This window comes from Bidens hawaiensis, unplaced genomic scaffold, assembly GCF_021521415.1.
Source record: "Bidens hawaiensis isolate Kalapana, Puna unplaced genomic scaffold, B.hawaiensis_p1.1 tig00001721_1, whole genome shotgun sequence".
In the NCBI taxonomy this organism is placed as follows: domain Eukaryota; kingdom Viridiplantae; phylum Streptophyta; class Magnoliopsida; order Asterales; family Asteraceae; genus Bidens; species Bidens hawaiensis.
This window is the reverse complement of record NW_027491098.1, coordinates 2,380,816-2,408,254: the sequence shown is the minus strand read 5'-3', so window position 1 is coordinate 2,408,254 and position 27,439 is coordinate 2,380,816. Positions and strand designations below refer to the sequence as shown.

General features: G+C 37.5%; 3 pseudogenes across 1 annotated transcript; all 3 read left to right on the top strand.

The window, feature by feature from the left end:
* The first annotated feature begins 5,086 nt into the window (after positions 1-5,086).
* Positions 5,087-7,922, top strand: LOC143596124 (receptor-like protein kinase FERONIA pseudogene; annotated as a pseudogene).
* Positions 5,698-26,917, top strand: LOC143596424 (putative receptor-like protein kinase At5g39000 pseudogene; annotated as a pseudogene). The gene is made up of 2 exons (XR_013146709.1): positions 5,698-5,786; positions 25,204-26,917. The product of XR_013146709.1 is annotated as a putative receptor-like protein kinase At5g39000 pseudogene (transcript).
* Positions 17,641-23,183, top strand: LOC143596434 (receptor-like protein kinase FERONIA pseudogene; annotated as a pseudogene).
* Positions 26,918-27,439: the final 522 nt, after the last annotated feature.

The following is a 27,439-nucleotide window of genomic DNA, read 5'->3' as shown; positions in this document are numbered from 1 at the left end:
TCATATATTGAAATGACTTAAAAGCTAAGGACCATATATTGAAATTGGTTGAAATAAAGGTGAGGATGGATAAGAAATTGACAAGTGACAAGAATAAGTAGTCTTTTATTATAATAGATAGATAAGTTTCTCTCTTCTCTCCCATCCGCAAAAATCAAAACACAACCACCACCAAGTCACCAATGACCAACCTCCCATCACCCACCTGGAGACCTCGACCACCATCCCACCATCCATCTCTTTAACCACCACTAATCCAATTGACTGCGACGACGGCGGCCTCTAGGGTTTCGCCTAGCACCGTCACCATAAGAAATTTCATGGTAATTGATGCCATCTTCGAAGCCGTTCGTATCCCACAGCAAAACATCAAACCATTTCCAATAGGGCTTTTACAAAATAGCTGAGTTGGGGGTTTTAATAAACCAGTAGACGCGATTGCGTTAGGGGTTCACAATTGTCACAAACGGTCGATGGATTTGTGCATAATAAATCAATTTTGTTGATGAATTTGTACAGAAATCCAGTGAATTTCTCTCAAGGATGTCAAATTAATTTTAATTTGGTGAAAAAAGTGGAGGAGATCAGAGACGGCGTTGGTTTCAGGTGGGGGTCGTTGCAGAGTTGGTGGTCTAAATTAAATTGTTCACCTACAACCTTAAATCGACCCTAAATAATAGTTGTGGTTGTCTTCTTATTTGATTAGATTCAAGATTCAACTAGTAACCTAAATTGGCCCTTATTTCGTGTCTGCTAAAGTTCGATTCAGATGGATATGTGAGGCCTTTCATCAGTTTCCATCGGTTAAGATGCAAACATGAGATTTACATATGGTGATTGAAAGAGTTGCATGTGGTGGTGGTTGTTGTTTGATTTTCACAAGTGAGAAGAAAGAGAGACTTATATATATATATATATATATGGGAGGGATATTTTGAGAACCATGTTGAGTTTTAAGAACTTAAGAACTCAATTCTAGGCCACACATTTAATAAAATGGATTGAAATATGTGGTTGAGATTAAATCTGGCAAAAAAGTCAAAGTAGGAGAGAGAATAAATATGTAAGTGGTTACACTAACTTTTACGTCCGTTACACATGTGTAAAAAGTCGACTCGGTGCGTAAAAAATTATGTAATTTTTTTACGTGTATATAACTTACATATATTACGCATGTGTAAAAAAAAATTCGAAAAAAAAATCGTTACACTTAGTTCTTTCGAGTTCTTAAAACTCAAAGAGGTTCTTAATTGAAATCTTCCCTATATATATATATATATAAGAGATCCAATATGAAAATTGTTTATCGTACATTACGTACGCGACACCCTCAACCCTAGATTTCAAAAAACACGCGGTTACAAATTTGTAAATTATTTCAAATCGTTTCCATCCTAATTAATCGTTGCATCGATTCAACCATCGTCATCAGCGTCATTTGCATACACACATTTCAATTGATTTTGAATTGAAATACGCTATTTGCATAAACCTAGTTGCAAACGTTCCATATTGGTTTATATGATCGAATTGATGATCAAATTGACGGTCGATTGATAATTGTTTGATGATTACGAGATTATATGAAATGATTTTAGTGTTCAATTTCATGTTATAGGTGTTTATTTCTTTTGTTAGTTTAGAAGTTATGTTTAGAAGTTCAGAACTTTTAAACTTTTTTGAACACCCAGAACTTCTTTGAACGTATTAGAACATTTAAATATGTTCATTTTTTTAACACCCAGAACTTCCTTGAACGTATTAGAACGTTTAAATATGTTTATTTTTTTAACACTTAGAACTTCTTTGAACGTATTAGAACGTTTAAAGATGTTCTTTTTTGGTCAGAACGTTTAAAGGTCTTCAGTTTTGTTTCAGAACGTTTAAACATAATATTTTGAACCTTAATCAGAGCTCGATTGAGTGCATTATTTCTGCAATTCCATAATCGATTGATGAATGTAAATACTTCTAGACATCAATTCGATTGATTAAATCATCATTTTTTTGATAAATTTTGAAGATTTTTTTAATGTTCAACGTTATTCGATTTTGATTTGGTTTTTGACTTTAGAGATTTCATACTTTAAGCTGTGATTAGAGTTTAGAAATTGGATTAGATTGAGCGACGTGTTCCGAATTTGGATCAGAGTGGATTTGTAATCGACGAATTTTGATCGCGAACTACTGTTGAGTTATTTACGAAATTGTCATCGCGAGTTTTTTAATCTAACGCTCTGGAAGGTCGCGTACGTAATGTACGATAAGCCATTATTGTACGTTAGCCCACCCCTATATATATATATAGTTTATTTATTAAAATGATTTTTTTTAATAAATGGGTAAAATGTTCAACTTGCCCTCATCTTCAAGGCACATGACATGACTTAACAGAAAAAACTAACTGGATTAGGACCAAAGGACAAAAGATGTTGGATTTTGAAACGTAAAAGATAAAACACAACAATTTTAAAGATAAATGATAAGCAATGAAATTTAGTATAAAAACATAAAAGACAATTTCTGTAATTCTATCTTTTATTTTTGAAAATTTTATATTCATCCTTTTAGTTATAAAGTAAACATTAATAACCCTTTAGTTTTCATTTGAATTTATAAAACTCCAATTTTAATGTCCAACTTTTCATTTGAACACTTTAAGTTTTATTTTAATTTTAAGAAATCCAATATATCAATATTAATAGGTCCGATAAAAAAACAATTCTATAGAATTCAATAAAAAGGAAAATCCATTGTATAGGTAATGCAATTCTATGTTTTTATATTTTTAAAAAAAATTAGTTTAGATAAAATTTAGTTTATTTTTATTTTATTATAATTTAAGTAGTAAAATTTAAAGAAAAATGGGTAATGAGATGGTAGCTGAGTAGTCAGCTAAGGGCACCTAAGGGCTCATTTACCATTTGAGATGAAATTGAGTTTTTTGAAAAATTTGTAAAATTATGATATGATAGCTGACTAAACTGATAAGGCACACAAGGGCTCTCTTAGATTGAAGATAGTCTTAGGTATATATCTAACGTGACAATATTTCAATTTGTGAAGTTAGAATGATTGAATACATGTGGTATAGTGGTCACTCTCCATAAAATGGTGTGGATCCAAATAACTGTACGTGCAATGTTTGATAAGTTTTAGTTAAAAAAAGAAATTTATGTTAAAAAGAAAAGGTTAATTGGATTATAATAATTCATATTGAATGGTATTGGCCGATAATAATCCCTATCATTTTACCACAACTAGCGATATCAAATGTAATAAAGTTGGCCCTCAATGGTCCCCCGTTAAAAAGGATTTAACGACATTATACTTTTTTCCAAATTTCAAACTAATGTTTTAGGACTTTTGATTGAAAGAAGGATACGAGTCTATTGATGTAAAACTTAGTTCGACACAGTGCTCCAAAACGACGAAATAGTGTTTCAATTCGAGTGTCTGGACTTACAATTAACAAAAATCAAGCCGTTTGGATCACCGCTTCAAGCTAAGCTTTATATCAATCGATTCGTATCCTCCTTCCGATCAAATTCTCTAAAATATTAGTTTGAAATTTGGAAAAAAGTATAAAGCCGTTAAGTTTTTTTTAACGGGAGACCACTGGGACCAAAAGTTTGGACCGCCAGTGACAATGAAATAAATAAAGATTATTATCGACAATACTGTTCGATAGGGATTATTAAATCTAATAAAACAAAAAAAAACACATGTTTAGTTGTTGTTTTTGACAATTTCTATAATTTATATAATAAATAGGGTGCAGTTTAAAAATACTCCATAAAATACTTTCTTCCATAAAATTCTTCCTCCAACACGTACAATAAGGGTACAACCTTAAAAACCAAATCGGAACACATGGATCAACACCAAAATACCATTGGTAGCGATGGTGTTTCATCTATAGTTAAATCTTTATAAATTAATAAACTCAATAAAATTAATAATTTGCCTAGTTCTAATTTGGGAACTGTATAAAATTGAACCCCAATTATAGGTGGACCCCTAGGGGCTCCGTCCGTCCGGACTAACGGCCGGCTTGGGCTACCTTTAGCCAATGGGGTCGTGTACGAAGTACCCGATGTTATTTAGTTGGTCGTTCAAAAAATTTGATAAAATAATAAGATAATGATTTTTTTTAAATCTCAATTTATATAATATACAAATTAATAATTACTAAAAGATTCCAAATTCTAATATCGTCTAGTAAAATATAAATCTATAGTCACTTGTTTTTGTTGAACTTTAAATATATATTGAGTTCATCTTAAAATCTATTCATTGCACTTAAGAATTAGGATATTATCATCTCGTAGTCAAAAATGAAATAAAAAAGGTTTACATTTGACATTTTATAGTGATAAGATGTTATGAAGAAGAGATGTGCTTTGAAACTTGTTTTTGTAATTTAGTTTTTTTTACCATGAGCTAAGTTTTACTTATTCAAAATCAATGACCAAAACAAATTCAATTAATTTGTGAATATATATTGCACTTAGGAAATTTAAAGGTCTTATGTAAAACCTCTTTAAATTAATTATTAATTTATCGATATAAAAATATCTCGGTCCCGACATTATAAACTTATAGAGGTTTACAATATACCTAAACCACCCGAATGTATTCCGACCAATCATATACACACACACATTCATTCATTAATTCATCTTAACCGATTCGGATTCATGAAACCAAATTTCTTAACCGATTTGCTAGGGGTACTTTTGGAGAAGAAGCTAATGAAACCTATGGGGGAACCAGAAGGGTGCGCCTAGTTCTAAGGATGTTACTTTCTAGTGGCGAAGCTACCCTTTCGGGGCCGGATTTGCCCAAACCCAGTCTATTTTCAGTTTTATATACACGTATACTATCGTATTAATGATCGAACCCATTATGAATTAAATTAAAAAAAGTCTTTGGCGGAATACCATTATGAATTATTCTTAGAGGAGACCCAAAAGGCAAAAGTCTTTCCTAAAGCAAGCAGACAATGTGAGTATGTGACCAACTGACCACTGTCCATGATTATAAAAACACATAATTAATACTTTTCTCTACTCATATAACCATCATGTTAACCTTAAGTTTACCCTTCTTTTATGTGGCTCTACTCTTCGCGTTCACCACCACCACTACCACTGCACAATCATACAATGCCACCGACCGCTTCTTCCTCGACTGCGGTTCACCCTCCTGACCACCACTATTGAAGACCGGAGATGGGAGAGTGATCAGAATTCCAAATTCGTGCCTTCCAATATCATCACCACCACCACCTCCTTTTCAGCCACACCCTTACAACTGGACCACATCCCTTATTCTTCTGCTAGAGTTTTTAACACTTCTTCCTTCACTTACACTTTCCCGGTCTCTGAAGGCCCCAAATTCCTCCGTTTATATTTCTATCCTGCCACCTATTCCAACTTCAATCCAAACCAATCTTATTTCTCAGTATCATCCAATGGCTACTCTCTCTTAACCAACTTCAGTGCTTTCCTAACCGCGAAATATCTTGCAAAGATCCGATCCGATGCAGGAATCAACGGACCCCAAGTTCCAAGCTTTGTCAAAGAATTCATCATCTCTGTAACAGATGCACAAGCCTTAAATGTTACCTTTACACCCTCACCCAACTCATATGCCTTCATCAACGGTATTGAAATCGTTTCAATGCCGGACGATCTGTATTACAACTCTAAGAACCTGAAACCTGTTGGTATGACTTCAGCACCTGATGTTACTAATGACCAGGCGCTTGAGAATATTTACAGGTTAAACATAGGAGGGAAACAAATAGCTGGTAATGAAGATACCGGTATGTACCGGTCATGGGATCCAGATGATAACTACATATTTGGAGCAGCATTTGGGTTGACACCTGAATATAATAAAACGAAGCAGATTATGTATACCACGGAGATCCCGAATTTTACTGCACCTGAGCTCCTTTATCGAACCCAACGGAGTATGGGAACTCTGTCTGGTATGTACAATCTGACTTGGATACTTCCCGTTGATTCTGGGTTTTATTACTACCTCAGGCTCCACTTTTGCAACATTATACCACAATACAATAGAAGTGGTCAGGTGGTTTTCAGAATCTTCATTAATAATCAAACCGCTAAGCAGGAAATTGATGTGTTCGAATTAGCTCGAGGTAGTGGGTATCCTATATACAGAGATTACGTTGTGTTTGTCGCTGACCCGGATCACAGCAGAGGCAAGCAAGATTTGTGGGTCTTGCTGCAACCTTATCCTCGTACTACTGAAGACTATGTAGATGCTTTTTTGAACGGTTTAGAAGCCTTCAAGAAGAGCATGAATGGAAATCTTTCCAGCCCAAATCCGGAACTTAGTTCTGCAGCCCCATCAAGTCCACCAACTACTGGAAAAAGGAACAAGAACAAAACTTCGTATGCCGTGATAATTGGAAGCATTGGAGGAGCTTTAGTCTTGTTGTCCATCTTAGTTCTTATAGCTTTCCAGCAACGAAAGCGAGTTAAACACAACGATGCGACTGATGAAAAGACATCATACGGCCGAGCAGATGGTGAATCGAAGTCTACACATTCAACTCTGCCGTCAGACCGATGCCGGCGCTTCTCACTTTTAGAAGTAAGAGCAGCTACTAATGAGTTTAACGAAGATTTTGTCATAGGCGTCGGAGGGTTTGGTAAGGTGTATAAAGGGTGTATGGACAACACTGCAACCGCTGTTGCAATCAAACGTCTCAATGAATCATCCAATCAGGGTTTCCTAGAATTCCACACGGAAATAGGGTTGTTGTCTAAACTACGCCATGTCCAATTAGTATCCCTGATTGGATACTGTGAAGATGAGGGAGAGATGATATTGGTCTACGATTACATGGCTAACGGAACACTACGAGAACATTTATACAAGACAAACCAGCCTCCTCTGCCATGGAAAAGACGTCTCCAAATTTGCATCGGTGCAGCCAAAGGGTTGCACTATCTTCACACAGGTGCGAAACGTGCAATAATTCATCGTGATGTCAAGTCCACAAATATCTTACTTGATGAAAATTGGGTTGCTAAGGTGTCTGATTTTGGTTTGTCAAAGCTAGGCCCTAAAGACGAAGCACAAAACCATGTTAGCACGGCGGTAAAGGGTAGTGTCGGGTATGTGGACCCAGAATATTACCGAAACCAACAACTCACGGAGAAATCTGATGTGTACTCATTTGGAGTTGTTCTGCTTGAAGTGTTGTGTGCAAGACCTGTTATCATTCAAGGGTTGCCGGACGAACAAGTGAGTCTGACAGAGTGGGGGAAGTCTTGTTATCGGACGGGGACTCTGAACAAAATAATTGATCCAAAACTAAGTGTGATTGCATTTGATTGCTTAAGGCAGTTTGGAGATGTGGTGTTTAGTTGTTTGAAAGAGCAAGGAAGTGAAAGGCCAGCCATGGATGAAGTAGTTTGGGGGCTAGAGTTTGCATTGGAGCTACAAGAAGCTGCTGAGAAGACGCTTGGTGATGCCGTGCATGAAAATCAAGAATTTCCGTTTATGATGCGAGAAGAGACAACAACAGACGATGATGTGTTCTCAGGATCAAGTGCGATAAGAAATGGCACATCATCGATTAGTAGCAGCGAAGCAGGGTTCAAGTCAGATACAGTTTTCTCCGAAATTCAGATGCCAGCTGGAAGATGATATGAATGCTGGATTTTTTTAGCCAAACCAAGAAACAGTCAATTATATGATATTGTGTTTTGTTAAATTTGATTTTTGATGATTGGATTAGTACAATATATTGCATGTGATAAAAATTTTATGTAATGCGCCATCCTGATGTACAATAGCCATCCTGTAATGAATAATCATACAATTGTAATATCGTCCCTGAAAACTAAAAACTAAAGCTCTGTTATTATTACTTGTAATTAAGGTGTTTTCGGTTTGCACTACTACTAACCGTTGTCAAGTGAGGGATTTTACGGATATTCTAATTTACGAAATGGCTCGTGATTAGCAAATGAACTAACATTGAAGCCAGTGTATGATAGTATCAAGATTATGCTCACTATGTAGTGATGTAACAGATGAAAATACGCAATAAAAAAGTCATCAAAACAAGCCCAGTTCATCCTATTTGGCCAATCCTGTAATCCTAACTTATAGCGACATCCATTCATAAATAAACGCAGTCGACAAGTCAGTTAGTCATATTTGGTATGCATATGTATATGCAGCGATGTTTCCTCTCAAGTAATACGTTTAACATAATTATTTACGATTATTAAATAATATGTATCATTAAATAAGATAAAGTAATGAAGGTAGTTATGAAAATATCTATATATACAGGCAACTTCGCAGGTAGTTCGAATGATATGCAACCGATGAATGATTCAATCCATCAATGAAAGAAAATTCCAATGACGTCTATATCTAGTTTTGGCACAACTTAGAAGACTTTTCAAGTCAAGCAGCCAATCCAATTAGTTTTAAGTTTTAACTGTGGCTACTATTCTGCTTTATAAAAGAACCTATCATTTTACCTCTCTTTTCTTTGTTCCTCCTCCACTCTTTCCCCCCTCCGACCATCACAACCGCGCAACCATACATAGCAACCGACATAGCAACCGACTATTATTAAGGATGTTACTAAAAGATAAATAATTGTTGTGATTGATATGAAATTAAAAACTTTTCATCATTTTTTTTAAACCATTATATGGAATCAGGGCATCCATTGCTCTAACGAGTATTTTAACATTATTTCTTTAAACAGTGTAAGTTACCGAATTTCAATGTCAACCACGTGATTTAAACCCTCGCCACATGGAAAGGCAAAAACTTATCTAACACATTGATGCCGCTAGGTCAAAGACCCCTTTGGTCCAAAATGTCACTATCTAGACAGCATAAAACACCAATAAAAATCGAAATCTAAACTATGGACGGCTTCTTGAATCTGTTGCAAGGGTTTGTTCAGATCATTCTACAGCAGGATTGTTGACAGGAATCAATCAATTGATTTTGTATAAATCATAGACCAGTTTATATATAAGAGATTGACCCTAGATATAGTAGGATTGGATTACCTATTTAAAATACAAATATCCTATATTCTAGAGATATATATTTTTTAAGGATAAAGGTCAAAGAGGCATTTCGGGCAGGTTAAAATTCAGAAGGTTTTAGACATAGTGTACGAAAACATTAAAGGCAGCAGGTCACAGTTTTGCTAACGGGTCGTTGTGAATTTTTTGTTTAGTTTGGATCAGCTTTACTTCAAGTTTCGTATCAGGGGCATTTTAAGAACACAAATTAAGTTTTGCTGCTGATTACGGGCCAGATTGCAGGTCACAGATTGTTGTAGTTTACGGGTCAGAACTTTAGAGGATAACTTGTTGGTTCGTTTCGATACGAGACAGCCTTTAATTAAGTAAAAGGGCTGCACATTTGTTTTGTTATAAGGGGCAGTTTTCGAATCATTTAGTCTCAGTGCAGATCAATTAAAGAATTAATTCAGCTTCAGGTGTGGCTATAGGCCGTGTTACAGATTATCATCAAAGGACAGTTTTGGGTCACAATCTTGTTAATACAAAAAGGATTATTAACAGGTCAAGTAACGGGATATTTTGATAATGAGAAGTGATAAAATGAATCCCAACATCTAAGTAAACATAGTTATCAAGAACAAATTGATAAATAGAAACACAACAGGCAACATCCACAGCTGCAACTAGCAAAACAATCTTATTATATTGGTGTATATAGGCTAAACAGTTAGGCTTTCTCAAAAATAAAACATGGGGCCTAAGAAAGATTCCCAAAAAATTTCTGCCTTTGGAATTTGGCAAGTTGTTTGCCCCCCCTCCTCTCTAATCAACTACCATATTGGTGGCTGTAATATTGTCGGCGACGGGTAGGTGATGGAGACAAGCAATAAATTACACGAACTATCAGTGCATTTAGCCCGAGATTTAATGTTCTGGTACTCATGAGTACTACCCATGCGCCGTCTAATCCTGCATTGTCATCTCAATTCTATCCTCAAGTACCCACAAACCACATCACTGACAACATCTACCCACAAATACCATAAAAAAAATATATTTGTTTTTTAGTTCTTCAAGTACAATAAATGTAAAAAAATTAATCAATTTTATGTGGCAAACATTTGCATGGAATGAAGCTATGCACCCTATCTATATGGGGTGACGGCGGTATTGCCATGTGGTTTGGAAGCTATCACAGAGAAACCATATTGGTTTCTCGTCCTGTCTAATAGGGCCACTTCAAAATTATTTTGTTATTATTATTATTATTTTTATTTTAACTCGGTGCATTTATTGGAAATATTTTTGCTTAAGATCTTAACACGTGAGAATATGATTAAGCACATTTTTTGTATACGGTTAGAAAAATTCACAAAGACACACATTTCTAACAAAATTAGAAAGAAATAATTGAAAAAGAACGTAATCGACCCGTAAAAAAATGGCGGGCCTAAACTTCAGTTTATTTCTTTCTATAGTTGAGCCGTCCCTATATGCAGTATTGGAAAAATCGCTAGTCACTAGTCGGGCGGTAGGGTGGAGACTAGCGATTAATCGGGATTAATTAAAATTAATCGGATCAAACTTTAATGCATAATTTTCAATTATATATATACAGACATACATTTTTATATGTAATTTTCAGTTTTATAAATACATAAACACATTTTGGTCCGAAATGTGTCGGTATCTTACTAGACACCGCTGTTTTTGATGGAATCTCGCTGGAAACCGCTGATTTTGGTTAGAATCTCGCCGAAAACCGTTGATTTTAGTCGGATTTGACCATTGACCCATTAATTGGCCGATTAACCCAAAATTAATCAGTGAATTGGGGACTAGCGATTAATCGGCACATAGTCGAGATTTTTGCAACACTGCCTATATGATAACATATTACCTGGACTTACATTTCACACAGTAAAAGTTATATACTCGAAATTTGTTGGTGTTTTATGCCGTCTAAATTAGAGGTGGCAATGTGAATGGGTTGGGTTGGATTTGGGTGATGGGTTAGAATGGGTATGGGTCATGATGAATTTTTAAAATAGAGGTTAGTAAAAAATTAAAAAAATAATAACTCAAAATATAAATCAAAAACACAAAATGTAAAATAACTAAAATGTTTCTCCCCTCGTCCTCGTTCATTTAAAAAAAAGAAAAAGAAAAAGAAAATCTCGGTTTTGTATCTGTCCAGGTTCGCTTTTTCGGGTTTTTTTCCGTTTCAGTTTTGCTTTTTTTCATTTCGGTCGGTTTTGATTTCTCAATTTCTATTCGGTTTCGTGGGTTTTGTTTGAAATAAAATTGGATGGAGCTTGTTTTAGTTCATTCTAACCAATAACCAAAAGTCACTAGCATTTTCCCAATCTATCTTGACCTCAATGGAAAATTCTTTTGATCCATCATGACCCATCCAGTTTTAAAAGTTATCTATATTAACCCAAAACAACCCATTTGTGTTTGTTTTGCCACCTCTAGCTCTGATGCACGGAAACATGACCTAAGTGCCGTACCCCGTCCCGGAAACACGCTGGGGACGGAAACGCCGTCGGGGACGGCAGGAAACGTTTCTTGACCGTTTCTGTAAAGTTGGGGACGACCGTTGACCATTTCGAAAATTCAAACTGTGTTTCAAAACGTTTCCAGAACTTTGGGGACGATTTTTAAACGTTTCCGGAAGTTAAAGGGTGTTTCCAGACCGTATCCGATGAATTCCGGCACCACACTAAGCAGTTAATGCCGAAAAATATTGGATATCGGTCGAGGACCGATATTTGAGATATCGATTATCTCGGTGAGATATCGGTGGGATATCGGTAATTTTAATATCATGCGGAATTTATATATATAGCACTTTAACACTAACAATTCAGTATATTTTCCTATTATTAAAAAATTATCCTTTTTGCAACTTGCAAAACACTAACAATTGTAGCATGTAGGAACTGATTAAGACTCGAAACACCAACAATTAAACACTAAAAGCTGAAAATTAAGACTTAAAACACTGATATGGGAAATATCGGTGAAATATCGGTCAATATCGCCGATATTATCGGTACTGATATTCTGACCGATATTTCACATGAGGGCCGATAACCGAGATACCACCGATATACCACCGAGATTGACTGCATAGGCACCCCATACACTATTCCAGCAAAGAATTCCGGCGCCGGAATATGGATGAAGAAGAAGAAGATGAAGAAGAAGGGCGGCTAGAATATAAGTTTAGGTTATAATATAAGTTTAGGTTTAAACAATAAACCCCTTGATCTTTTAATTGCTAGCATATAGTCCCTAAACTTTGTTAACATTTACATAAATAGTATTAAATTAGGTTATGCATTTTAACATTTAACCCTCACTATTTAGACTAGCTTACATTTGGTCCTCAACTTGTAATTTTATACATAAAATGTTTAAATGACATTATACAGTAGAAACTCGATAAATTAATACTCGATTATTTAATAAACTCTTTAAGATAATATTTTTTGCCGGTCCCGACTCGGGGATAGGGTGCTAAGTTAATAATTCGCTAAAATTATAAGATAATACATTTTTGATAATTTCTTTAGACCCCATATAAAATATAAATTAATAATTCCTTATATATAGCATATTACATGAATGATTTATGAAGGTTTCTTGAAAAATGACTCAATTGACTTTTGTTTTTTATTGAAATCAATTTCCCCTCGAATCTCGTCTCTAATTTTCATTAGTGTAACATCATGAAAATAACGAGATAAAAATACCAAGTTTCAATAGTACAAGGACTTAAAATATAAATTTTGGTTTCTTGTCTGGTCGCGATACGCGACGTCACAGAAACAAGCCCATCGCGTATCGCGATGGGTATATTTTCAAAACGCAAGAAATGGGAAGACAACGATACGCGACGGACCAAAACCCAACGTCATCGCGATACGCCATGACATGGACCGACAACGTGACACGTGTCCTGCCACGTGTCACATGGTGGCATCATGCTCATGCCACGTGTCACCACGTGGCGTAAAGGCATGACGTGTCCTGCCACGTGTCACCACGTGGTATCACGTGGCACCGCGTCCGTCACGTGGCAAACCTACCCGTGACTCATCATGCCTACATCACGATACGCGATGGCATGATTAACGGACCATCGCGTATCGCGATGGGTCCTGTCTATAAATACCAATCTCCACCCTTTCATTTCTCACGCCCATTTCACACACTCTTTCTCTCTCTAACATCTCTCTAAAATCACCTCGATAAATGTACCGACCACATCGTTTTCCGTAACCATAAAACTCCGACATTATACCTTGTAATCCGTGCCATAAACCGACGATACCCCAAAGTACCGGCGACAATATCTCGAAGTACGTGCCAACCCGGTACGACCCGACGTTCCACCTCGAAGTACGTGCCGACCCGAGACAACCCGGCGTTCCATCCGAGACGACCCGACGTTCCGCCTCGAAGTACGTGCCGACCCGGTAAGACCCGACGTTCCGCCTCGAAGTACGTGCCGACCTGAAACGAACCGAAGACCCGCCCCGAAGTGCGTACCGACGAGACTTGAAGACCGACGCGTCTCGATTGCGTGCCAAGGAGGTGTTGAACAAGATTCTCAATATACGTGCCAACGTCGAAGTGGTGCCCGTGAGTTTAGAAAATAATAAGTCGAACAAGGTAGGCATGATGCCCAAATGAAATATTAATAAAATAATAAAGGCTTAGACCTTAGTCAATACCTCGAAAACAAACAAAAAGAAAATAAAACAAAGAAAGTATAAAGATAAAGATAAAAGTATAAAATATTTATTATAAATAAAGAATGATTATTATTTAAAATAATAATAAAAAGAAAAAAAATAAAGAAATAATAAAAGAATCTTTATTAATAAATAAAGATAAAAATATTATATATTGTTTATAATTATTAATATTAAACTAAATGATATACGTTGTTAAACGTAGATTTAGCAACGAAAATATGATGGACTAAAGGTCCGAATATAAGAATAAGAGATATATGATTTGAACTATAGGTTCAAACATGTTATAAAAAGAAAAGGAAAAGAAAAGTAGAAGATAGTTATGGTCGAAAATATTATTTAAGTTTATTATTCTTAAATAATAAGTAAAAAAAAATATACGTTTCTTAATAAAAAAAAAGGAAACGTAAAGTTTAAGAAAAAGAAAACAAGTTAAACTAGAGGTTTATCTTGTGAAAGAAACAAGTTAAAAATAAAGAGTTTTAACTTGAAAAAGAAAGAAAAGAAATAATATTTTAAACTAAAGGTTTAAAAAAATAAAGAAAAGATGTTTTGAACTAAAGGTTCATAAAGAAATTAAAATCGAGGTAAAGATTTTACAAAAGAGACTAGAGGTCTTAAGCCGGATTGTATATCCGACTAACAAAAAGTTATACTCGTACTATTGGTGCGAGATAACAAAGAAGAGGAAAATACCCTCGGACAGTGTATTGAAGCTGATCCAAAAGAAAAGACTATACTCGTACTATAGGTGCGAGGTAGTAACGGGAAAGACCCTCAGACATGTATTGAAGCTGATCCAAGAAAGGCTATACTCGTACTATAGGTGCGAGGTAGTAACGGGAAAGACCCTCAGACATGTATTGAAGCTGATCCAAGAAAGGCTATACTCGTACTATAGGTGCGAGGTAGTAACGGGAAAGACCCTCGGACGGTGTTTGAAGCCGATCCAAATCAAAAGGTGAATACGCCCCCAAACTTTTACAAACTTATTTTAAAATGAGTCAAACGTGTTATATGAAATTATTTACAAGGAACTACGTGTTCCTAAAACCGTTATAAATAAGGGTATAAGCCTAGCCCTCCGACTGTAGTATATATGTGTCTGGATCCTTACATATGTGGTAGTACGCGGTGGGCACATCGCACCACGCATGGTCGTAGGACGCTTTCCCGCAGGAAGCACGACCATGTGTATACATACGGGTACTTAACTAAGTCGGACGCTGCGGTGTTGTTGAGGTGACATAGTGTAGAGACTCGAATTTATAAATGTGTTGTTTTAACTGTGTTATTCCTAAGCCACGATGGGCCGAGGCAGGCGTAGTCTCGAGGGGTAATAAAGTAAAAGAAAATATTTTTAGCATCAGCGTATTCACCAGCTTATCGCTGACGTATTTTCTAACATTTCAGGAAATACAGTATCAAGAATTGGAGCCATTCATGAAGTAGATGTTCGCAAGGTAGAGATGACTCATAGTTTTAATTGAATAAAATATTGAAAAGAATATTTAAACAAGTTTTATAAACTCGAAACAAGGTTTATAAATCAACCACTTGGATATTTATTATCCGAGAAGTTTTCTAATAAATAAAAATGTTACATTAAGGTGTACAAATAAGCTAATGTTTAAATATATATATATATATATATATATATTATTTTATTATAAATAAAAGTTTATAAATAAATTAATATTTCAAAATATACTTTTTAAAGACTTCCGTTGAACTCTGATATATTTACAAAACCGGTACCAACTGTTGGTCACACGCCTAGGCCGTAAGTCGGGGTGTGACAATTAGCATGGTAAGAACTTCCGGTGTTGTTTTCTCATAGCTCAACAAGAAATTGTTCAATGTGATTGCCGCTTTAATAGCTTCGTTTCGCGAAGGGGGCTCCATTGTAGAACTTTCATCATCTTCTTCATTGATATCGTCTTTATTAATTCCAATAACGCTTTCAATAATTTCTTCATCAGCCAACAACTGTGTAACTACATTTTCTTCTGGGTGAGTCAGAACATCTTCGACATCCATTGCATTGTATTCTACTATAAATTAATAAAATATTAATTAATATATAAATTAATAATTATTAATTTATCGATTAATTAATAACTCTTTTAATTAATAAATTTTGGTGGTCCCAAGTTATTAGGACTGATATTTTCTCTGCTGAGGATATATTATCCTTGAAGATATGTTTGGATCAATTATTTTCTCGAAGAGCTCCAGAACCATGTCGAAGATCAAGGATCCTCAGAGGTTAATATAAGTAACAATTGTTTCATGTGTGTAGGTTATTGTTCAGCAGAAGTAACGGCTATGTGACTTGGTCCACCTTAAATCTCACTACTGGAAGCTACCAGCACGTGGTTAATGAACGTTGGAAGACTAGTGGAATAGTGGCGGATAGACAGGACTTATTATTTTATTTATTTTCTTTATAAACATCGAGATATGATCGATTAGATATATCACTTGTACTCACACACTCTTAGAGCAGAACTGACTATTCTCTCTATACACGTTAGCTACTATTGTAACATCTGTCTAATCTCCACAACCATTGTAACCCTTTTTTGATATTAATAAATTGGTGATCGACGAGTTGTCATCACCCGGGTTTTTTTCTTTTGATCTGAACAAGATCAAAGGGTTTTTCCTCGCAACAAATCTCGGTGTTCACTCCATTTCAATCATATATTCGTTGTTACCATTTTAGCAATAGACCTCACACTACAAATTTGGATACATTATCCTTAGCAGATTTTTATCCAAAACACAAGTGTATTATTTTAAAGAGTTTCTAATGTATATAAATAAAAATTATATATTTATTTATATGATTAAATGACATTATAATTTTTTATATGTATTTATTGCCGTACCCGTTTCTTGACTATTTGAGTTTTGCCGTTTCCCGTTCCCGTACACGTGCTCGTTTCTCGTTCTCGTACTAGTTCTCGTGCAACATAGACCTCTAGTCTAGATAATGCCATTTTGCAATGTTGTTGAAACCGGACCGGTCTGACCGGGATTCGCTCTATTGACCGCTCCGGTTATGGTAGTTCGCTCGGTTATTAGGGAACCGGCCGGTCCGAACTGGTTAAACCGGTCCGATCGAAAAACCGGACTAGTTGAACCGGTTTTACTATAAAAAATATTTTTTTTTTGAAAATTTTTTTTTTCAACCCTAACCATCATTTTTAGACGAAAATTGCTAGGCCGGTCGGACCTGTTCAACCGGTTGACCGGTGAATCACTTACCTGTCCGGTTCATTGTCCGATCCGGTTATAAAAACATTGCCATTTTGGACTAAAGGGGTCTTTGATCTAGTGACATCAATGTATTAGATAAGTTTTTGTTTTCAATGTGGTTTGGTTTTAAATTACGCAGGTGACAAAGAAATTATGTAACTTGAGTTGTTCCAAAAATAATAATGTCATTTTGGCGGGGTCAGTTCATTCCATTGCCATACAATATGTTATCCTGTTCTGTTATTGACTCGTTCAAGTGGATTTTTCACTACGATATATTGTAACTGAAAGTGATGTAAACATCTCCGTTTAATAATATTGTAGAAACGGACTAGGGTCCTAGACTTCGTTTTCTTCTTTATTAGTTTTGAATTTTACTAAAATATCTAACTTTACAATATTTGAATCTATTTGAATCTCGAAAGTTTAATGGGTAACAAATAACTAGGTACCACTAATTAAATGTGGTACCGCTAATACGCACAAAGTATACGTTACTTTGGAGAAGACTTTCAGGTCTACGCTTTGCTTTAAGTAACCAGACAAGTCTTCCACTGCTGCTACATGATTTATAAAAAGACCAATAATCAAATATTATTCAAGCAATCACACCACTCTTCAACCATCATGTTAACCTTCATGTTACCCTTCTTGTCTGTGTTCCTACTCTTCGCCTTCACCACCAATGCACAACCATACATCGCCACTGATCGCATCTTCCTCGCCTGCGGTTCACCCACAACCACCACCACGACTTTGGACCCAAGATGGGAGAGTGATGAGAATCTCAAATACGTGCCTTCCAATATCATCACCTCTTCGTTTTCTTCGGCACCTTTCCAACCAGATGCTTTGGTATCTGGAAAACTCCCATATTCTTCTGCTAGAATTTTTAACACTTCTTCGTTCACTTACACAATTCCGGTCTCCAAAGGCCCCAAATTCCTTCGCCTCTATTTCTACCCTGCCACATATTCCAACCTCAAGCCTGAACAATCCTTCTTCTCGGTATCATCCAATGGTTTCTCTCTGTTAACCAACTTTAGCCCTTTCCTAACCGCCTCCTATCTGGCAAAGACCCCATCCAATGTAGAAATCTGTTGGGTTCGTAGGCCTTGTTGGCCCGGTTTATTATATGAAGTCAAAAGAGGAGACGGGTGTGGGCGGTCGGGCCCAAGCCCGGCCCGGTTTAGATTTCTTGCATAATAATTTACTAACCCTAGTTCAGTCTCTATATAAACAACATTATGTACTTGTAATATTTGGTCACTCAATAAAGATATACCTAGTTGCCACCCGTGGACGTAGGTCAGTTTAGACCGAACCACGTTAAATCCTCGTGTTCGTTTATTGCTTTCGTGTGTGTGTTCGGTTTCGTGTGTGCGTTTAATCCTAACAAGTGGTATCTAGAGCTTAGGTTCGGATCACACGAAGAACACGGTGAACCAGTTCCGCGTGTCGCCGCCGCACCAGTGATCGGGGCTAGGGTTCCACCGCGTTACCGCTAACTGCTGCTAGGGTTTCGCTGCCACCAGTTGCCACAGGTCAGATTCAGGTTGTCGATCTAGGTTTTCGGTGTTGGCAGCTAGCCGACGTATCCAGCGATCGACCGGAAGGTTGAAAAGGTCAGCTCTAGTTTTTTTTTTTTTTGGGTTTCGTAAAAATAAGGTGTTTGGGAATTTGGTGCTACGTGAGATTATACATAGGCAGATAACATAGCCGCCACCCACCTTTGCAATTGGCTTCATATATTGGTTTTTACAACAGAAAAAGACAAAAGGAAACAGTAGGTATTTTTTTTTGGTTGCTGTGTTTCATTGTCAAGGCAGAAAGTAATATATTTGATTACTTTGCTTGTGTTCACACCAATAAAAGAAGGCAGAAGTTTTGCGAGTCGAGATCCTACTTTGCAAAGTACGAGTCAATAACAGCGAATCAAGATCCTATTTTCGTTGAAGAATAGTTTCAAGTCAGAAGAAATTTAAAGAAACTTAGAACCAGTGCCAACCGCGTTTGTCAGGTTTATCGTTTCAGTTTAAAGTTTCGGTTTCTGATTTACAGTTCGTTATTCCGCTGCGGGTTAAATAGGTTGATTGTTTAACAGAGTTCAGTAGAACAATCGTTAAGTTCAGGCTCGTGTTGCTGTGTCTGTCTCTGTTTTTTTTATCCAGTTTTTCGTTTTAGTCATTGTTATGGCAGAAGACGGAAAGGTTTCGATACATAAGTTTGACGGACAGAAGTTCGGTTGGTGGAAGATGCAGATTGAGGCACTACTTTGTCAGAAAGACTTGGATGTAGTGCTTGAGGATGAAAAACCAGAAAAGTTGTCAGAAGCAGATTGGAAGAAGTTAGACAAGAAAGCTAGGGCTTGTATTACTTTGTCGTTGTCGGAAGATGTGGCGTTTAACATCATGAAAGAAACCACAGCACGTGGTATGATGGAGGCGCTATCCAACATGTATGAGAAGCCTTCGGCAGCGAATAAAGTCTATCTTATCCGAGAGCTAGTGACAACAAGAATGAAAGAGGGTGGGTCAGTTACAACTCATATCAATAATCTTAATTCGATCTTGTCCCGCTTAGTGTCAGTTGACATTAAGTTTGATGATGAAGTTCAAGGCCACGTGTTATTATCCTCTTTGCCCGACAGTTGGTCGCAAACAGTGACTCCAGTTTGTAGTTCGTCTACAAATATTACTTTCGATGGGATTTGAGATCTGATTCTGGGAGAAGATTCAAGACGCAGAAGTTCAGGTGAATCATCAGGCAATATGCTAGTCACAGAAGGTAGAGGTAGGGAAAACAGCGAGGCAGTGGGAGCAGGAAGAGGAGTCAGTCTAAGACTCGTAAGGATATTGAATGTTGGGGTTGTAAAGAGAAAGGACACTTCAGGAATCAGTGTCCGAATGGTAAGAAAGAGGTGAACGTTACAGAAGACGACACAGATGACGGGTCAGTAGTGATGAGGCTTTGGTTTGTAGTGTTGAGAGTAGCGTTGATGCTTGGGTGATGGATTCTGGTGCATCGTTTCATGCCACTCACTGTAGTGAAACGATGAAGAATCTTAAAATTGGGGATTTTGGAAAGGTTCGACTAGCGAATGATGATATTTTAGAGGTTACGGGTATGGGAGACGTTGATTTGATAACTTCAGCCGGTACTTCTTGGACTTTGAAAGACGTGAGGGTTATTCCAAGTTTGAAGAAACGTTTGATTTCAGTTGGGCAGTTGGATGACCAAGGGCACGATGTTAAGTTCGGGAATGGGCAGTGGAAAGTAGTCAAAGGGAATCTCGTTGTTGCTCGTGGAAAGAAAATTGGTTCATTGTATATGGTCGGCATGTCATCGAAAGGAGTGGATCCAGTTTTGGTGAAAGACAAAATCCGGTTCACAGAATCTCGTGGGCAGAAGAAGGTTCGTTTTGCAAGTAACAAACCCAGAGCCAAAGTGAAGATTCAGGATGAACGAGCTAGGAAGGTTAAATCAGTTGGGGGACATCGTGACAGTGGGAGCACAGGTCGTGTTTCAGTTACAGTTCCAGGTCGACAGTGGATTAAGAAAACCAGTATTCCAGCTGTAAAAGTCTCTCCAGTGAATTACTTGCTGAATATGGAGAGTGTTTGTTCTCAGAGTATCTCGGGATCCGGTAGTTTGTTTCAGTGGGAGCCGGTAGGGACAGAGAACGGGTCAGGGGCAGTTTTAGCCGTGACTGACGTGTTGGAGCTCCGGGGAGCTTCAACGGGCCTTCAGGTTAATTGATGAGAAGGCGGTGGCAACTAGAAGAAGTTTAATGTTCAGATTACAGAAGTACAATCAGGAGTGCAGACGAGAGTACTCAAGGCCTCCGAGTGGGAGATTGTTGGGTTCGTAGGCCTTGTTGGCCCGGTTTATTATATGAAGTCAAAAGAGGAGACGGGTGTGGGCGGTCGGGCCCAAGCCCGGCCCGGTTTAGATTTCTTGCATAATAATTTACTAACCCTAGTTCAGTCTCTATATAAACAACATTATGTACTTGTAATATTTGGTCACTCAATAAAGATATACCTAGTTGCCACCCGTGGACGTAGGTCAGTTTAGACCGAACCACGTTAAATCCTCGTGTTCGTTTATTTCTTTCGTGTGTGTGTTCGGTTTCGTGTGTGCGTTTAATCCTAACAAAATCAACGGACCCCAGGTTCCAAACTTTGTCAAAGAATTCATCATCTATGTAACAGATGCACAAATCCTAAATGTTACCTTTACACCCGAACCCAACTCATATGCCTTCATCAACGGAATTGAAATTGTTTCAATGCCGGAAGATCTCTACTTTAACTCTAAGAACCTGAAATCTGTTGGGACTACTACAGCACCTGATATTAATAGCAAGCTGGCGCTTGAAAATCTTTACAGGTTAAACATGGGTGGGCGAACATTATCTGGTAATGAAGATACAGGGATGTACCGCTCATGGGATCAAGATAATAGCTACCTATTTGGAGCAGCAATTGGGTTGATACCTGAATATAATAAAACGAAGCAGATTATGTATACCACGGAGACACCAAATTATACCGCACCTGAGCTAGTTTATCGAACCCAAAGGAGTATGGGCAAGCTGTCTAATCACTATAATCTGACTTGGAGACTTCCTGTTGACTCTGAGTTTTTTTACAGCCTCAGGTTCCATCTCTGCAACATTATACCACAATATAATAAAAGTAGTCAGGTGATTTTCAAAATCTTCATTAATAATCAAACTGCTGATGATGAAATTGATCTACTCTCCTTAACACGAGGTAGTGGGTATCCTGCATTCAAGGATTACATTTTGTTTGTCAATGACCCTGACGGTAACAGAGGCAAACAAGATTTGTGGGTAGCGTTGCATCCTAATCCCTATTCGCAACTATATCTTGACGCTTATTTGAACGGTTTGGAAGTCTTCAAGTTGAGCATGGTTGGTAGTCTTGCTAGCCCAAACCCAAATGTTAGTCCAACAACCCCACCAACAGTTACAACCGGAAAAAGAAACAATAAACCTCCTTATGCCATTATAATTGGAGGCATTGGAGGCGCGTTAGTGTTGTTGTCTATCTTAGTTCTCATAGTTTTCCACCAACGAAGGCGAGTCAAGTCATCATACGGCCCAGCATATGGTGAACCGAAGTCTTCACATTCCACACTGCGAACAGATCGTTGCCGCCGTTTTTCACTTAAAGAAGTGAGAGCAGCAACGGGTGAATTTAATGACGATTTCATCATAGGCATTGGAGGATTCGGTAAGGTGTACAAAGGGCAGATCGATAACGTCGCTGTTGCAATCAAACGGCTCAATGAGTCATCCAATCAAGGTTTTATAGAATTCCATACGGAAATTGGGATGCTGTCTAAACTACGCCATGTCCAATTAGTGTCCCTGATTGGATACTGTGATGATGAGAGAGAGATGATATTAGTCTATGATTACATGTCTCACGGAACTCTACGAGAACATCTCTACAAGACAAACAAGCCACCTTTGCCATGGAAAAGGCGCCTCCATATTTGCATAGGTGCAGCCAAAGGGTTACACTATCTTCACACGGGTGCAAAACGTGCAATAATTCATCGGGATGTCAAGTCCACAAATATCTTACTGGATGAAAATTGGGTTGCCAAGGTGTCTGATTTTGGTCTGTCAAAGCTAGGCCCTAGAGACCAAGCGCAAAACCATGTTAGCACAGTAGTGAAGGGTAGCGTCGGGTATGTGGATCCAGAATATTACCGAACCCAGCAACTTACGGAGAAGTCTGACGTGTACTCATTTGGAGTTGTTCTGTTGGAAGTGTTGTGTGCACGCCCTGTTATGAATATCGGGCTTCCCAAAGAACAAGTGAGTTTGGCAGAGTGGGGGAAGTCTTGTTATGCGAATGAAAGCCTGGAGGAAATAATTGATCCAAAAGTAAAGGGTGCGATCGCACCCGAGCGTTTAAGGCAGTTTGGAGATGTGGCAGTTAGGTGCTTGAAAGAGCAAGGGTGTGACAGGCCAGCCATGGATGAAGTGGTCTGGGGGCTAGAGTTTGCATTGGAGCTACAAGAAGCTGTTGAGAAAAAGTGTTTATGTATTAAATTTCGATTATGATTGCATTAGTAGAATAGTAATGTTAAATAGGCGTCACGTAATGAATAAAGTAATTATCATATGATCATAAATTCATAATCATTTATTTGTGAAAATCTGTTACCGGGATGCAGACAGCTGTGGAGGACAAAAAATGATCACACTGCAGTAAAACCAGTAAAAAAGCTGCAGAAAAAAGTAGATCCGAGTTAAAAAAAATGCGGTGAAACTATAATTTGGTATAAATATTATTATCTCATTCCATGGTTAACCAATAAATACAGATTAAAAAGAATTAAACTAAAAACGATATCTCCAAAAAACATGTTGTATTTAGGTTGTTGATTTTTGGGTCTTTTTTGCAAACAACCTGTTTCGTATTTTTGTCAAAACCCGTTCTGAGTCAAACCAATTAACGATTTCTTTAAAAAGACACATCCCGACCCAGTTGTTCTGACCCGACATGTTGCCCTGCCGACCGACCCACCCATTTTGCAAGGTCTACTTGTCGCTGTCAAGTGAGAGATTTATACCAAGATTCTAATCTACAAAACCGCAAAACGATTTTCAAATGAAAACATTGAACCCAATGTATAATTGTATCAAGATGTATGTTCACTATGTTAGGGTCCTTAGGGATGTAATAAAGATGGAACTACAAAGAAACCTGCCATCCAGTAATATATTATACTCCAATGTCTGAAGATGTCATCAATACAATCCTGTAATCCTAACTTCACTCTCATCAAGTTTTACTACAACGTTCTTTAGGAGTTTGAAAATCAACTTAAAAAGACATCCATTCATAAGTAAACGCAGCCAACAAGTCGAACTTGGTATGCATATATGCACAGCTAGCGATGCTTGCTCTCATGAATAATATATATAACATTATATATTATATATTTATAAAACTTATTTACGAGTATTAAATATAATATATATCATTAAAATAAGATAAACTAATAAAATCCAGTTATTCATCCATTTCAAACTAGATTAAACTAATAAAAACCAGTTATTCATCCATAACAAAATCATCAAAAATTTATATATACAAGCAACTTCGCAGGTAGTTCAAATGATAGATACGTAAGTGTTGAATGAATCCATCAATGAAAGAAAATCCAGACGCCGTCTACATCTCATTATATGGTACAACTCCTATTGGACAAGGTATTAATCACTGGATTATTCCTACTGGCCAGTAGCATACTTTTCAAGTCAACCAGCCAATCTTTTTAGTTTTAAGTTTCAACTGTAACCACTGATATGATTTATTTACATTAAACTATAAAAGACACCTATTATTATTAATATTATTGATTATATCCTAAATCAACAAGGAAAGATATCAAGCATTATGCTCACGTTCATTTTACCTCTTTTCTTTTCTCTTTTCCACCACAACAACCGCACAACCTTACAAAGCAACCGGTTATTACCTCTTGAACTGTGGTTCCACCTCCACCACCACCGCTTCTGACCGGATATGGGATAGTGATCAACGTTCCAACTTTGTAACCTCTAACATCAGCACCACCTCCTTTGCATCCACCCCCCTTCACCAAGATCCTTCAGTCCCCCAAATACCATACTCCACCGCCCGAGTCTTTAACACTTCTTCATTCACCTACACATTTCCAGTCTCCCAAGGGCCCAAGTTCCTACACCTATATTTCTATCCCGCAACCTATTCTGACCTCAACCCAAACCAATCTTATTTCTCAGTATCATCCAATGGCTACTCTCTCTTAAACAACTTCAATGCTTTCCTAACAACCCCCTTTATGGCAACGGCCCGGTTCGATGCAGGAGTCCAAGTTCCTAACTTTGTTAAAGAATTCATCATATATGTAAAAGATACACAAATCCTAAATGTTACCTTTACACCTTCACCCAACTCATATGCCTTTATAAACGGCATATAAATTCTTTCAATGCCCGAAAATCACTACTTTAATTCTAAGAACCTTAAACCAGTTGGGATGACTAATGGACCCGTTATCACTAACGACACAGCGCTTGAAAATATTTACAGGTTAAACATGGGTGGGGGATATGTATCTGGTACTCAAGATACCGGTATGTACCGGTCATGGGATCGTGATGATAGCTACATATACTCAGCAGCAATTGGATTGACACCAGTTTATGATTTGCCAAAGCCGATTGTTTATACCACAGAGACACCGAATTATACTGCACCTGAGCTAGTTTATCAAACCCAAAGAAGTATGGGCAAGCAGTCCGATAAGTATAATCTGACTTGGATACTTCCTGTTGATTCTCAGTTCTATTACAAGATCAGGTTCCATTTCTGCAATATTATACCACAATACACAAAAAGAGGTCAGGTGGTTTTCAAGATCTTCATTAATAATCAAACTGCTGACAATGAAATTGATCTGTTCTACTTAACTCAAGGTAGCGGGTATCCTGTATACAAGGATTACATGGTGTTTGTCGATGACCCGGATGACAGAAGAGGCAAGCAAGATTTGTGGGTCGCGATGCATCCTAATCCCAATTCTTAAATATATCAAGATGCTTATTTGAACGGTTTGGAAGCCTTCAAGTTGAGCATGGATGGTACTCTTGCTAGCCAAAACCCAGAACTTAGTACTGAATACCAAAAACCAAGGGTCGCATCTCCCACAATACAGAACACAAAGAATGTTCTGCCATATGCCCCCGTAATAGGAGGTGTTGGCGGAGGGTTTGTCTTGTTGATTGTTTTAGTTCTTGTAGTTTTCCTGAGAACAAGATTTACCAAGCCTTGCCGTCCATTGTTACCATTAGATCGATGTCGTCACTTTTCACTTATGGAAGTGAAAGTCGCTACATGTGGATTTAATGCCAAATGTGTTATAGGCAGAGGAGGATTTGGTATGGTGTATAAAGGGTGCATTGACAATGGTAAAACAACTGTTGCAATCAAAAGGCTCGACTCATCATCCAAACAAGGTTTTCGTGAATTCAGAACAGAAATAGGGTTTCTATCAAAGCTGCGCCATGTCCAACTAGTGTCCCTGATTGGATATTGTGATGATGAGCATGAGATGATACTTGTTTATGATTACATGCCAAACGGAACTCTAAGGGAACATCTATACATGAAAAACAATCCTCCTTTGTCATGGAAAAGACGCCTTCATATTTGCATTGGTGCAGCCAAAGGGTTGCATTATCTCCACACTGGTGCAAACCGTTCAATAATTCATCGTGATGTCAAGTCCACAAATATCTTACTAGATGAAAACTGGGTTGCTAAATTATCTGACTTCGGATTGTCAAAGCTAGGCCCTAAAGACCAAACAGAAAATCATGTTAGCACAATGGTGAAGGGTACCATAGGTTATCTGGATCCTGAATATTATCGTAGGTGACAACTAACTAACAAATCTGATGTGTACTCCTTTGGAGTCGTTCTGCTTGAAGTGTTGTGTGGAAGACCTGTTATTAATCTAGGGTTACCTGATGAACAAATGAATCTGGTAGAATTGGGAAAGTCTTGTTATCGGAAGGGAGCCCTACATGAGATAATCGATCTGAACCTAAGTGGTGAGATTACCGCCAAGTGCTTAACGAAGTTTGGAGAGGTAGCACGTAGTTGCTTGAAAGAGCAAGGATTTGCACGCCCAACTATGGATGATGTGGTTTGGGGACTAGAGTTTGCATTGCAACTGCAAGAAGATGCTGAGAAAACAGGTGGAATGGTCGGTGAGGCCGTGTTAGAACATTGTTTATTATAGTTATAATTAGTGATTTAATATTGTAAAATTGTATATAGCTAATGAGCCAGGTTAGCTTCTCTAGGGTTTCACTTGTATATATTGAGGGTTCACCGGTCATAATAGTTATTCAGATATCTCCCATTCTCTTTACATGGTGTGTTAGAGCTAATTAAGACTATTGGCACAACATATATACTAGGTAGCCGCCGCAGTCAGGTGCCCCTGTTTCTGTTACCAGTCCCTATTATCAACCTATTACCATGTGGAGTTACTACTCATTGACCATTAACATGAATCTACTATTTATGGGTACTATTCACACACAATTAGTTCACAATGTTTATTGTTGACGTGTGGTTCCTGTACACAAGCCGATTGCTGCTAATATTTACCATTCCGATCATTTTCCAGAACTGCCCCACTGCCACCGGCCAGACCTAGCGTTGTTGTGTTCATCAGTTCTAGCATCGATACTTCTGTCGTGTTCAGTCCGATTTCCAAAAGGAATCACACTTTACTTTCACCAAGGAAGAGCATAAT